The sequence below is a fragment of the Hemicordylus capensis genome, chromosome 3 (assembly GCF_027244095.1).
Source record: "Hemicordylus capensis ecotype Gifberg chromosome 3, rHemCap1.1.pri, whole genome shotgun sequence".
Classification (NCBI taxonomy): Eukaryota; Metazoa; Chordata; class Lepidosauria; order Squamata; family Cordylidae; genus Hemicordylus; species Hemicordylus capensis.
Window position 1 is genome coordinate 44263806 of NC_069659.1, and position 13939 is coordinate 44277744.

Below are 13939 nucleotides of genomic sequence, written 5' to 3' on the forward strand. Positions count from 1 at the left end.
AGTGACCAGAACTAATATCAATTAGATTTCATGGACAACCCTTTAATACGACAGTTCTTCAATTCTTTGGCCCAACAACTGATGCAGAAGAAGAGGAAGTTGATGGGTTTTATGCTCAAGTTCAGTCTGCAATTGACAGAACATGCAAGCAAGATGTGGTGCCGGTGGTTGGAGACTGGAATGCCAAAGTTGGAAAAGGTAAGGAGGAAAACACAGCTGGCCTGTATGGCCTAGGAAACACAAACAAAGCAGGAGAATGACTTATTAGTTTCTGCCAAGCCAATGATCTCTTCATTGCTAATACATTCTTCAAACAACCAAAGTGGCACCTATACACATGGACATCACCAGATGGAGTACACAGAAATCAAATTGATTACAATATTGGTGCAATTAAGTAGAAGTTATAACAGCAAAGTTGTTATAACAGCAAAGTTATAACAGTTATAACAGCAAAGTTATAACAGCAAAGACGCGGCTGGGAGCCGACTATGGAAGAGATCACCAACTGCTCATGTGCAAATTCCAAGTCAAGCTAAAGCAGAAAAACAAAGCTATCCAGCTTCCACTATATTATCTTGAGGATGTTCCCAATATTTTCAAGGAGAACATCAGGAACCTCTTTGAAGTTCTGAACCTCATTTATAGGGAACTAGAGGAACTGTGGAATGAAATCAAAGGAGTTGTTAAGGATTAATGTGAAAAGAGACTGCCAAAGACCAAGAAACAGAAGAAAGGAAAATGGATGTCAGAAAAGATGGTAGAAATTGCCCAGAAGAGGAGAGAAGCCAAAGTCAAGGAGCCAAAGTCAAGACCTCAGGAAGGAACTTAATAGGGAATCTCAGAAAGCTGTTAGAAGAGACAAGGAACAATTCTACAATGACATCTGTAAAGACCTTGAGAGTGGAAATAGACATGGAAAAACAAGGCAAGTTTTCCAAAAGATCTCTGAATTCAGAGGGAGGTTCCAACCTCAAATTGGTATGTTAAGGGATGCCAAAGGACAGATAGTAACTGATTCAGAGAAGATCAAACAGAGATGGAAGGAGTATACTGAAAATCTGTACAGCAGGAACATCAACATCCAAGATACTCTAGAAGATATTCCCTACTTGCAAGAACCTCTAGTACGGGAAGATGAAGTTAGATCAGCACTCTGGTCATTACCAAGTCAGAAGGCAGGTGCATAACAACGATCAGGCAAGGGGAGACAGTTGTCTGGGGGCCCCACTGCCTGGAGGGGCCCCCAGAGGCACCTCACATGACTCCCCATTGCCCCCTGCCCAGCCCCAAGGCCCCTCAGCCACTTGCCCTGTTCACCATCTCTCCAGCTTGTTCTCCTGGCCGGCAATCGAGGCAGCCGACAAGCTGCAAAGAGCTCCTTTTCTCCCGCCTCTCAGCTGATCGGCGGGTGGGCGGGGCTTCCACGGAGGCCTCCGTGTAGGCCTCTGTGAAGCCTGAACTCCAGTAGGGCCCAAGCCAGCCAGGAAGGAGGAGGCAGCCTGAGTGGCCACCACTGTTCTCTGCAGCAGAAGACCCCTTGCTGCCCTGCCCAGCCCAGCATTTGCCAGGTAGAGTGTGAACTCCTTTTTGTGGTTACCTTCCCCCCCCCCCCGGCCTGGATATATAGGCATCTGCTTGCCATAGGGCTTTGATATGGGGGGAGGGGGGGAGGGACTGAGAAATATTTATTTTTAAACAGCTTGGAAAATTTGCTGGCTTAAAAAAAACTATCTAAAAAGTCCTATAAGTGGCTTGTTTCATGGCAGAAAATTACAAAAACTGCTGGAAGAAACAGTATTATATTTATTTTATTCATTCATTCATTCATTTATAAATGCACTTATGTTCAAGTTGTTTTGCAACCCAGAAGGTCTGAGTGAGAACTGTGAAGCATGTGTTGTGCTTTTATTTTATTTTATTTTTCTTGTGTGTGAACTGCTCCCCAATAACTTGCAGGGACTTCAGGGTAAATCTGGCCAACATGTGAATGCAGCACCTCTATTCCAGAGGAGATGTGTGTTAAAGGGCTTTAAAAGCCTCCTGTGAAAAACCTCCTGGAATCAAACTTGACTGAATTTGTTCAGAATTCTGAGAAAACAAACATAGGCTCACCCTGCATGGTTGAAAGTCTCCTTTGCTAATCTGCAGCGAGGGGGCCATTTTAATCATTCATCTTTCTAGTGTGTTCTAGGCATTAAAAGTAATACAAATGTATAGTACTCAATGTATATCACTATATATTGTGACATGTGCGTGTGTGTATTCAGTGAAATGTATTTCCAGGCAGCATACTTATTTTGGAATATCAGACTTAAATCCTTGGGGGTCTGGGGTGTGCAGAGGCCCTGGACTTTGAGGGGGGGGGGCATTTTAAAATCTCGTCTCTGGGCCCACTCCAACCTTGCTACGCCCCTGTCAGAAGGCTACAGGAATTGATGGAATAGCTACAGAAATATGGCACGCAACAGAAGAAGAATCAGACAAGGCTCTAACCAAATTATGCCAGCAAATTTGGAGAATGACATCGTGGCTAACAGATTGGAAGAGGTCAGTCTACATACCCATACCAAAGAAAGGAGACTGAACAGATTGTGCAAAGCATCGCACAATATCCTTAATTTCACATGCCAGAAAAATAATGCTCAGGATCATCCAATGCAGATTAGAGCCCTATGTGGAACGGGAAATGCCGAATGTTCAAGCTGGTATCAGAAAAGTACGAGGAACAAGAGACATCTTTCTGATGCAAGCTGGATAACTCAGAAAACCAGAAAGCCAGAAAAAGTCAATCTATGGTTTATTGACTACAGAAAAGCCTTCAATTGCGTCGACCATGTAAAGTTGAGGGATATCCTTAGGAAAATGGGCGTCCCAGAAAATCTCATTGTTCTCATGAGAAACCTATACACAGGACAGGAAACCACAGTCCAGACAGAACATGGTGAAACAGACTAGTTCCAGATTGGCAAAGGAGTAAGGCAACGCTGTATACTTTCTCCGTATTTATTCAACATTTGCTGAACATATAATGAGAGAAGCTGAATTGGATGATGATGAGCGTGGTTTTAAAGTTGGTGAAGAAACATCAATAACCTGTGCTACGCTGATGACACCACTCTGATAGCTGAGAATGCAGATGATCTACATGTTCTAGTAATGAAAGTCAAGGAGCACAGTGAAAAAATGGGACTACAATTAAATGTAAGGAAGACTAAACTAATGGTAACGGGTACAGCAACCAGCCTCAGAATTGATGATGAAGATATTGAAGTGGTGGATAGCTTCTGTCTTCTAGGATCGACCATCAGCAGTAAAGGATCCAGCAGTCAAGAAATACACTGCATACTAGCATTTGGTAGGGTTGCAATGAAGGCCTTGGAAAGGATATTTAGATGCCATGCCATGTCTATACCTACAAAGATTAGAATCATTCTGACAATGGTTTTCCACATGACACTCTATGGATGCAAAAGCTAGACTTTGAAGAACCAAGATAGAAAAATCATTGACACTTTTGAACATTGGTGCTGGAGAAGATTTTGGAGGATACCATGGACAGCCAGGAAAACAAACAAATGGATCATAGAACAAATCAATCCAGAATTTTCACTTGAGGTACAAATGACCAGGCTCAAACTTGGGATACATTATGTGAAAACCCAGCTCCCTTGAGAAGTCTATAATGCTGGGGAAAGTTGAGGGAAAGAGAAGAAGAGGACGACCAGCAGCAAGGTGGATGGACTTGATTATGACAGCAATGAATGAACTGAGAGACCTTAAAGGCCAAGTTGAAGACAGATCATCCTGGAGAGAATCTATCTATGTGGTCGCTAAGAGTCGACACTGACTTGAGGGCACTTAATCAATCAAATGTGGTATTTAATTTGTTGGGTTTTTCCCCCCTGTAAGAAGGGTGCCACTTGTATTTTCAAACTTAGGCAATTAATAGCCTGGGCTATGAAAATTCACATGCAATAGTGAGTAGTTTCAGATGCATCAGAAATTTTTTAAAGAGTAGACTCATGGAAAATTTTGCATAACAAACCACAGAGCAGTCAAAAGACAATGTTTCTTCATAAATGCACCAATAGTGAACTTCTAAGTCCATGCATCCCTTCAAAACCTTTTAGCACATGATTAGAAGCATGGGCAGGGCTGGCATCACAGGCGGACATGATCAAACACCAGCTCGGGGGTCCATGCCCACTTATCAAATCCCTAGAATCCAATAGCCACCTTCTTAGGACTGCCATGTCATAAAGTGGACAGGTCTCCTGTACCTTTAAGACATGCACAAAAGAAGGAGTTTTAGCAGGTGGAGCTTTTCTTCCCTCTGCCTGACAAGCTGCACCTGCTGAAATTCCCTCTCCCATGCATATCTTAAAGGTACAGACAACTTGTCTTCCATATTGGGCTTATGGTGTGGTGGCAGCAGTGGTGTGAAAGACACATACCACCGCTGCCTTTTTCTGGCACTCCCATCTGCAGTGGGAGCATCCCCCAGAGGTGGCCCTTGCATCATTGTGGGGCCTTTGGAGCACTTCCACTGGCCAATGGCAAGGACAGGATTAGGACTCGCACAGTAGCTTCTCCTTCTCCTATTCTCTACATTGACCAACAGACTTTCCCCCAAAGATTTCTGCAATGACACAATGATGTATGGGCATTTGGAAGAAAGCCCATTGGCCAATGGGAAGGGCTGGAAAGGGAGAAGGAGATGCCATCAGATACAGCATTGTCAGCAGCTCTTCTTCCCATCTTCCCCATCGCTGTATGCAGTGTGGTGGGAGGAAAGAGACAGATGCTGTGGAAAAAATACAGGAGGGGAGGGGAGAAAGAAATATGCAGTCAAGTAGATAAATGGAAGATAGCTGAGAGGAGATGACAGCAAAGTAAAATATTGTGCCTGGCTAATGTATTATTAATTTTAATATTCACTGAAATAGCAACATGTAATATTGCCATAAACTTTGCAATTGAACAATATTGTTGTTTCCTGTGTCTAAAAATAGTGGAAGTGGAAGCTGGTAAGTTTCCTAGTTAGAAATTATTTTCATTTTCCCACTTCATCTCCCCACTTCACCGTAGCCATATCTGTAACCACAACACTGGCTTTCACCATCCGTTCTAAGATTATATTTTGGTTGCTGGATAGTAGGTCAATCAACTGACTGGAGGGTTTTAGTTGATTAATGGCCTTGCTTCTAACTAACTAACTGGATGTGTTAGTGATTAAAATAAATGCTAATGTTTCTCAAGACAAGCTGCTTTTGGAATACAGATAACGGGCTAACATTCTGACTAATAAAACACTGGTAAGGTAAAGTGTGCCGTCAAGTCGATTTTGACTCCTGGCACCTACAGAGCCCTGTGGTTTTCTTTGGTAGAGTATAGGAGGGGTTTACCATTGCCTCTTCCCGCGCTGTATGAGATGATGCCTTTCAGCATCTTCCTATATCGCTGCTGCCCGATATAGTAGCAGTGGGGATTTGAACCGGCAACCTTCTGCTTGTTAGTCAAGCATTTCCCTTCTTCGCCACTTAAGGTGAAGACACTGGTAGAGCACCAGTGCTTCTGAAGAGTTCCAGACTAATGGTGCACCAATGCCTGGTGAGTGCTAGAGGGAATTTCAGGAGTCAGAGGGCTAGAGGCCACCTCCAGCCTCAAAGGCAGGATGCCTCCGAGTACCAGTTGTAGAGGAGTAATGGCAAGAGAGAGGGCACGCCCTCAACTCCTGCCTGTGGCTTCCAGCGGCATCTGGTGGACCACTGTGCGAAACAGGATGCTGGACTAGATGGGCCTTGGGCCTGATCCAGCAGGGCTGTTCTTATGTTCCCCTTCCCCTAGAAGCCCTCTGTTCCACCCAAAAATATGTCCTTGCGGGCTGTGCAACCCTCAGAAACATATTTTTGGGTGGCACAGAGTGCCTTCTGGGAAAGTGGAAGTTGCTGAAATTTGACCCCACAGCTGAGCCAGCAGCAGAACTGGGTCAGCTGAGCTCTTCAGAAGTACTGGTGCTTCTCCCTTTGCACTGGTGCTTTGTTCATCTGGATGTCAGCCACTGTTTACTGTTTAGGAATCATTTGAATAACATAACACATAACAACACATAACACACACATATTTATATACTGCTTTCTGACAGAAGTTCACAAAGCAGTTTACACAAACAATAATAAAGTAATAAGATGGATCCTGGTCCCCAAAGAGCTCACAGTCTAAAAAGAAACAAAGTAGACACCAGCAGCAGCCACTGGCGGGATGTTGTGCTGGGGCTAGATAGGGCCAGTTGCTCTCCCCCTGCTAAATATAAGAGAATCACCATTTTGAAAAGTGCCTCTTTGCTCAGTTAGCAGGGGCTAACAAGTCCTTGCTCATTTTGATTGAATGTCATTTAACATGTGATTTCAACTGTTGGATCCTTGGTAGAATGAGGGTAGCACCCATAATGACTTTTATGTAAGATTTCCCAACAAAAAGCAGAAACAGTAAAAGCAGAAGTGGTTGTACCAAAAACAGCTAAAGTGGCCCAGTTATTGGGGCGATTCTCACGACCAACAAAAATTGGGCTAAGAGAGCCTAGCCCGATTTTTGTTGGTCGTAAGAACCACCGGACTTGCAGCCGAGCCCAGTGGTTCTTGAGCGGGTAACCCGCTCGAGAACCCCTGCTAAAAAGCAGGTTTGTGGAGCGAGCACTCCTGCAAATCTGCTTTTTAGGCTTGTGGGTAGCCTACTCATAAGTAGACCCCCAGCCGGGAGGCTTAAAAGCAGCCTCCCGGCTCAGGGGTCTCCCCAGTATGCCCTGTGTGCTTGTGCAGGGCATACTGGGGCTTGCGGGGGCTGCGCGGCCCCCGCTACCCCCACCCCCCGCTGGTTCCATCTCAGAGCTGGCCGCCCAGGGCTCCCTGCCCGCTCGTCTGCAGTTCTAACAAAAGTGGGTCTCACAGATCATGAGACCCGCCTCATTGTTTTTCTGTTAACTCAGAACTACATCTCACAGCTGGCCTGTAATCCCCTTCCTGGACAAAGTATCATGTCTAGGAAAAGGAGAATCTAAGTCCAACATGGATGAATGTATCTAATTAAATCCTGAGGTCTTGGCACTGAGTGAATTGCTGATTCTATAAACCAGGGGTTCCCAACCTAGGTCATTGTGGCTAAGAATGATGGGAGTTGTAGTCCAACAACATTTAGAGACCCAAGTTTGAAAACCCCTGCTATAAATGATTTGACCATGCCAAAATTCCATCCATTCTGTCCGCTAATGCAATTTTGGGCAGAAAGCAGTCACTATTTAGGAAACAGGGCTCACATTTATTCAGTTTGTATTTAACAGCTGCATCTTTGTTTGTTTGTTTTTTAAAATCCGCTTATGACCAGCTGAGGGTCGAAGCAGCTGCAGTGTGTATTGCTCTGTTGTCTCTCCGTGTATCCATAACTGTGAGTTAGTATGGAGATGGAAGCTGTAGAGGCAGATTGGTGATATATGGATGGTGGAGGGATATACGCATCCAGGTCCAGGTCAAGACATTTTGCTGCCTGAAGCAAAGGACAACATGGTGTCAATCCCACAGCTGTGAGAAATGATCAGCATTGTCAGGCCACGCTGACAAGAAGTGACGGCAAGCACTCTATCAAGTGGGAAGAGGGGAAAGCAGAGGCACACCCCAGCGGGGCAAGGAAGGGGAGATGAACGTTATGCCCCAGTGGGGTGAAGAAAGGCAGTGGCAGCTTTGGGCAGGGAGGCCCATGGGGTGGTGCCGCTGTGTCTCTCCCCATGACTGCGCCTGAGGCAGCCACCTCACCCTGCCTCATAGAAAGGCCATCTTGGTACACATCCTGTTTTGAAACAATGAACTCCCATTAGATGGCAAAGCATTTGACTTGTTTCCTTAACCAATGAAAGCAAGCTTTGAGTTGCAATGGCTCCATATCTTCTGGAACCCCTAATAGTCAATTTCATCTCACTTTTCCTCCCACACAGAGCACCCACTCACTTTGTCACTATGTGCACAATAGTCGATGATGGGCCATAAATCTGATCATTAACTCTCTAAATTGGTCAGAGGCTGACCACTTTATTGGACCAGCTCTCTGTGGTCAAATAAAGCTGGGGTATTTGTGTGATATTCAGTCTTATCTATTACTTCTTCATTAGTAACTATGAGAAGGTCATACTGTGATGAAATCATTTATTTGTTCTACTTCAAAGAGGCAGCAGAGGATTTGGGGGACAATAATAACCTTGACACCTCATAATTTATCATTATACACTGGACCCTCTGGAAGCTTGGGAATCAATATAGCTTTGTAATACAGTATAGTATCAATGTCTTTGTTTTTCTTTCAACTTCTTTTTAAAAAAAACCATGTATGGAAAATTTTGCCTTTGGAGAAAAATTAGGCAACAAGAAATGCAGGGGTTGTCCCCCCCCCCCCTCCACCCAGCAGTGGTGCTAATAGGAGCTTCAGGGAAGCTATTTAAATTGGGGAAATTGTGGGTGGGTGGGCGGAGGGTTAATCTTCCCCTTCCCTTTCTCTGATAAAATTTGGAGACCCTTGTGGATGCTTCTAGGTAAAAATTGAAATGTGAGGAGATGTGACCATGGATTTTCTGCATCATGTTTGTTTTAGCATATCAAGAACATATTCAGTGCTTAGCACCCGCTTACTTTCAGGACCGCCTCTCCCAGCCGGTCCTGTCCTGTCCGATCTTCTCAGGTTGCCCTTCTTTTGGTCCCTGGTCTCAGGAGAGCTCCATAGTATTAAAGCCCCATGGAAGGGCTTTCTCTGTTGCTGCCCCTTCACTATGGAATTCTCTCCCCCTCCACCCCCCAGATTCGGTCTGCCTCCTTCCTTTCAGCCTTTAAAGCCTTATTGAAGACATTTCTTTTCCTCCAGGTGTTTGCCCTTTAAATAATAAAAACAATAATCTCAGATACTGTTCTTGTTTGTACACCACCTATGGATTGGGCAGTATATTAAATCTATTAATGAATGAATGAATTTTATTTGAAGCAAGAGTGTGTACCAGGGTATACTGTAGCTCAGCGGAACAGCATCTGCTCTGCATGCAGAAGGTCCCTGGTTCAATCATTGGCCTCTCCATGTAAGGCTAAGAAATATCCATCAGAATCCTTGGAGGGTCGCTGCCAATCAGTGTAGGCAATAATGAGCTAGATGGACCAATGGCCTGATTCAATATAAGGCAGCTTCATATGTCCCTTCCTAACTTAGTACATGTAGTCAGCCTATTAAGCATTACGCTGAGGATAACTCACATAACGATGGAAAGGTTTCTTTTTCCATCAGTGGTGAAGATAAAAGAGAAAGAGCTTGTGAAAAATACATGGCAGGCACTTAAAAAAAAAAAAAAGCCAAACAAGATTTATGATCATATTTATTAGATGATTCTGAGTTGTGATCGGGGGGAAGCCACCATTGCGCTGGGGCGGGGGGGAGTGTTCAAAGAACCTGGGCCACCGCACTTAGGGGCCATGCCTGGAGTCCCAGCTACGCCCCCTGTGTTTGACGTCACATCTGATGTCAGGTGCAGGGGGCATGGTGCGCTAACAAATGGAGTCGTGCCCCTCGTTTGCAAGCAGATTTGGCCAGTGCCACATTTGCAGCACGGCCAGGAGTGACTCTCCCTACTTGCAAAGGCAGGGAGACATATTCCCAGCCAAGCTGGGAACCCGGCACTGGCTAAGTTTTTAAAAAATGGAGCCATACGGTGCTGGACAAATCTGCTTGTAAATGGTGCGCATGGCTCCATTTACTAATGTGCCAGGCCCCCCTCCACCTGACATCAGACACAATGTCTGACGTCAGATGCAGGGGGTGTGGCTGGGGGGTGGCCGCTGGTGGCGGGCTGAACTGGGGCCAGCGGCGACTTCCCTACACCCCTGGATGTGGTGGATTCTTCTCTCAATGCAGACCCATGGGTATATCTACACTCTACATTTTATTTTATCGGGATTTTACAACATTTACAACAAGGTCATGGCTTTTCCTAAATAAACCTGGACAATGTAATGTAACAAAGGTGCTGAACATTCTTTATTTGCAACCTCTAGCCTTCTCCCAGAACAATTCCCAGGTTTCCTTTGATTGGGAGTCCTAAGAATTACACGAACTTGAAGCTGTTTTGCAGTTGCAGTGAACTGACACAATGTCACCTTGTAGTCAGAAAAATTGTCCTGCTGAATCCACCTCAACACAGCATCCCAGTGTGAATTCTTCTGCTTAAAGAGGAGCACAACAACACTGTGCTGAAAGAACCCTAATCTGATTAATCAATGGCTGTTTATTCAGTCAGTATCCCACAGTCTCTAAATGAACTGCTGCCTTCAATCGATGTAGCTGCTCTAACAGCTGCAATGCAAATTCACAGAGGAGTTCAGTGGGCCGAGTAAGGATTGCACTAGGCACACAAAATGTAATGATTCATTACACTGACTGATTGTTAAGATAGATGGGTCTCCCTCCTTGGATTCATCTCAGCGGAATGAGAATGTTAATGAGTCCTTAATTGGTAATTGCACAGTGTGGCTGTATAGGGGACATTCAGCAGTAATTTAAGACCTAAATTCAGAATTCCTCTGGCAAAGGTTTACCTGTGTGCAGGGGCGTAGTCACTATTGGGCAACTGGGTTCAAAGAATCTGGGTCGCCGCCCCTCAGGGGCTGTGCCTCGTGGGCCCGACGCCCCCCGTGTCTGACGTCAGATGTCGGGGGGCTGGTTTAGTTTCCAAGCGGGGCCGCGGGGCCCAGTTCGAGAGTTGTCCAGCGCTGCATTCGCAGAGCGGCCAGGAGCCGCTCTCTCTGGCATGCTACAAATGCGTTGGCACCAATCTAGCTCTCAAATGGAGCCCCTGAGTGGCCCCACTCAGGAGTTAGATGGCCAGTGCTGCATTTGCAGCGCAGCCAGAAGAAGCTTTCCATGCCTTTAAGGCAGGGAGAGCCACTCCTGGCCGCACTGCAAACATAGCACAGGCCTGGATCTAACTCCCAAACGGGACCACGGGGCCCCGTTTGGGAGCCAGACCACACACCCCACGTCTGACGTCTGACATAGGGGGCGTGACTAACCTTCACATCTGACATCAGATGTAAGGCTGGGGCAAGCACCACAGTGGCCGGACACTGGCCTCCACTGGCCCGGCTCCGCTACTGCCTGTGTGAAAGAAATGTTATAGTTTCAGGATCTGGCTGAAATAACAAAAAACAAAACAAACAAACCAAAAACCTCAAGTTGTTCTGGTAAGGACTAATCTGCCTACTTTAATAAGAACATAACAGCCCTGCTGGATCAGGCCCACGGCCCATCTAGTCCAGCATCCTGTTTCACACAGTGGCCCACCAGATGCCGCTGGAAGACTACAGGCAGGAGCTGATGTCATGCCCTCTCCTGCTGTTACTCCCTTGGTATTCAGAGGCATCTTGCCTCTGAGGCTGGAGGTGGCCTATAGCCCTCAGACTAGTAGCCATTGATAGACCTCTCCTCCATGAATTTATCCAAAACCCTCTTAACGCCATCCAGGCTGTTGACTGTCACCACATCTTGTGGCAAAGAATTCCATAAGTTAGTTATGTGTTGTGTGAAAAAGTACTTCCTTTTGTCAGTCCTGAATTTCTTGGCAATCCAGGCTTGACTACCATAATGTGCTCTATGCGGGGCTGCCTTTGTACATAGTCCGGAAACTACAATTGGTACAGAATGCGGCAGCCAGGTTGGTCTCTGGGACAACACGAAGGGACCACATAACACCGGTTCTAAAAGAACTGTGCTGGCTGCCAATATGTTTCCGGGTGAAATACAAAGTGCTGGTTATTACCTATAAAACCCTTAATGGCTTGGGTCCAGGCTATTTGACAGAGCGCCTCATTTGTCATAATCCCTGCCGCCTGTTACGATCTTCTGGAGAGGTCCAGTTACAGATGCTACCGGCTTGTTTGGTGGAGGCCCAGGACCGGGCTTTCTCTGTGGCTGCCCCAGGGCTTTGGAATAAGCTTCCTGCTGAAATAAGAGCACCTCCTTCTCTCTTTGTTTTCAGGAAGAACCTCAAGACCCTCCTGTTCTCTCAGGCTTTTAATTAGAATTAATTTTAATAATTTTAAAAACTTGTTTTAATAATTTTATGCTATTTTTATTGTCATGTATTTTAATTTGTGACTTTTAAATATTTTAATTTTTTACACCACCTAGAGATATACATATCAAGTGGTATAAAAATATGATAAATAAATAAATTTCATGGGATGACCCCTGGTTCTAGTGTTATGTGCGAGGGAGAAAATTTTCTCTCTGACAACTTTCTCCACACCATGCATGATTTGATAGACCTTTATCACACCATGCATGATTTGATAGACCTTTATCACACCATGCATGATTTGATAGACCTTTACCTTCCCCTCAGTCATCTTTCCCCAAAAAAACTAAAAAGCCCCAAGTGTTGTACCCTTACCTCATAAGGAAGGTGCTCTAGGCCCTTGATCACCTTAGTTGCCCTCTTCTGAATCTTTTCCAGTTCTACAATGTCCTTCTTAAGGTATGGTGACCAGAACTGTATGCAGTACAGTCCTTTCGCTATAATCTTAATTGATAATTACCACCCTCATAAGTTAGCCCACTTCAGCCTTAAACATTCACACATCTTCCATTTTGAATCGGGATGGATGACATCATTACAACCTACACCGTTGAGGTGTCCCTGTATGTCCCTACAACAGTACCAAATTTGGTCCAAATCGATTCCCACTTGCACCTCAAACATTCATGCACCTGCCGTCTTGAATTGGGGTGGATGACCTCAACTATGCTACTGTGGTGTCCTATATGTCCCTACAGCTATAGCAAATTTGGTTCAGATTAGTTAGGCAGTTCACATTAGCCCTCTTGTGTCTCAAAAGTTCATGTGTCTGCCATCTTGAATTGTTGTGGATAACATCATTACAAACTACGCTGTTGAAGTGTTCCTTTGTGTCACCCACTACAACTGCGAGTTCATGTCCGGCGGAGTTGTTTAGGGTTGTGAGGTGGCTACTATCTGCCCCCGCTCCCTTGAACCAGAATTTGGAAGCATCAGTCACCCACTGTGATGTGTTTAATGAATTTTTCGTGGACAAAATCTCTTGGACTCAGGCCAACCTAGATGGAGACTCCACAATTAATTTGATGTCTGAACTGGAGGTGTCCAATAATTCCTCTTATACGATTCAACTAGATCAATTTCATTTTGTGACTCCTGAGGATGTGGACAAGCTGCTTGGATCATTGAGGCCTACCACTTGTTCTCTTGACCCTTGTCCCACATGGCTTATTCTATCTAGCAGGGAGGCTGTCATAGGTGGCCTGGTAGAAATCATAAATGCTTCTCTGAGGGAGAGCAGGATGCCTCCTTGTCTTAAGGAGGCAATTATTAGACCTCTTCTAAAGAAGCCTGCACTAGATCTCTCAGAGTTGAGCAGTTATAGGCCTGTCTCCAACCTCCCGTGGCTGGGCAAGGTAATTGAGAGGGTGGTGGCCTCTCAGCTCCAGATGGTCTTGGAGGAAACTGATTATCTACACCCATTTCAAACTGGTTTTCGGGCGGGCTATGGGGTGGAGACTGCCTTGGTTGGCCTGATGGATGATCTTCAATTGGGAATTGACAGAGGAAGTGTGACTCTGTTGGTCCTTTTGGACCTTTCAGCAGCTTTCGGTACTATCAACCATAGTATCCTTCTGGAGCGTCTGAGGGGGTTGGGGGTGGGAGGCAGTGGTTTACAGTGGTTCTGCTCCTACCTCTCGGACAGGTTCCAGATGGTGTCGATTGGAGATTGTTGCTCTTCAAAATCTGAGCTTAAGTATGGTGTCCCTCAAGGCTCCGTACTTTCTCCAATGCTTTTTAACATCTACATGAAACAGCAGGGAGAGATCATCAGGGGATTTG

The 13939-nt window shown here is 45.4% G+C and overlaps 2 long non-coding RNA genes across 2 annotated transcripts in view; one reads left to right on the top strand and one right to left on the bottom strand.

Moving 5' to 3' along the window:
• Positions 1 to 13939, bottom strand: part of LOC128349021 (uncharacterized) — an 81813-nt gene that overhangs the window by 16500 nt on the left and 51374 nt on the right. The gene's annotated exons all lie outside the window — the stretch shown is intronic.
• LOC128349022 (uncharacterized) overlaps positions 1501 to 13939 on the top strand; it is a 30007-nt gene continuing 17568 nt past the window's right edge. Inside the window, exon 1 of the long non-coding RNA XR_008318500.1 lies at positions 1501 to 1571. This is a non-coding gene — a long non-coding RNA (uncharacterized LOC128349022). The remainder of the gene's footprint in view (positions 1572 to 13939) is intronic.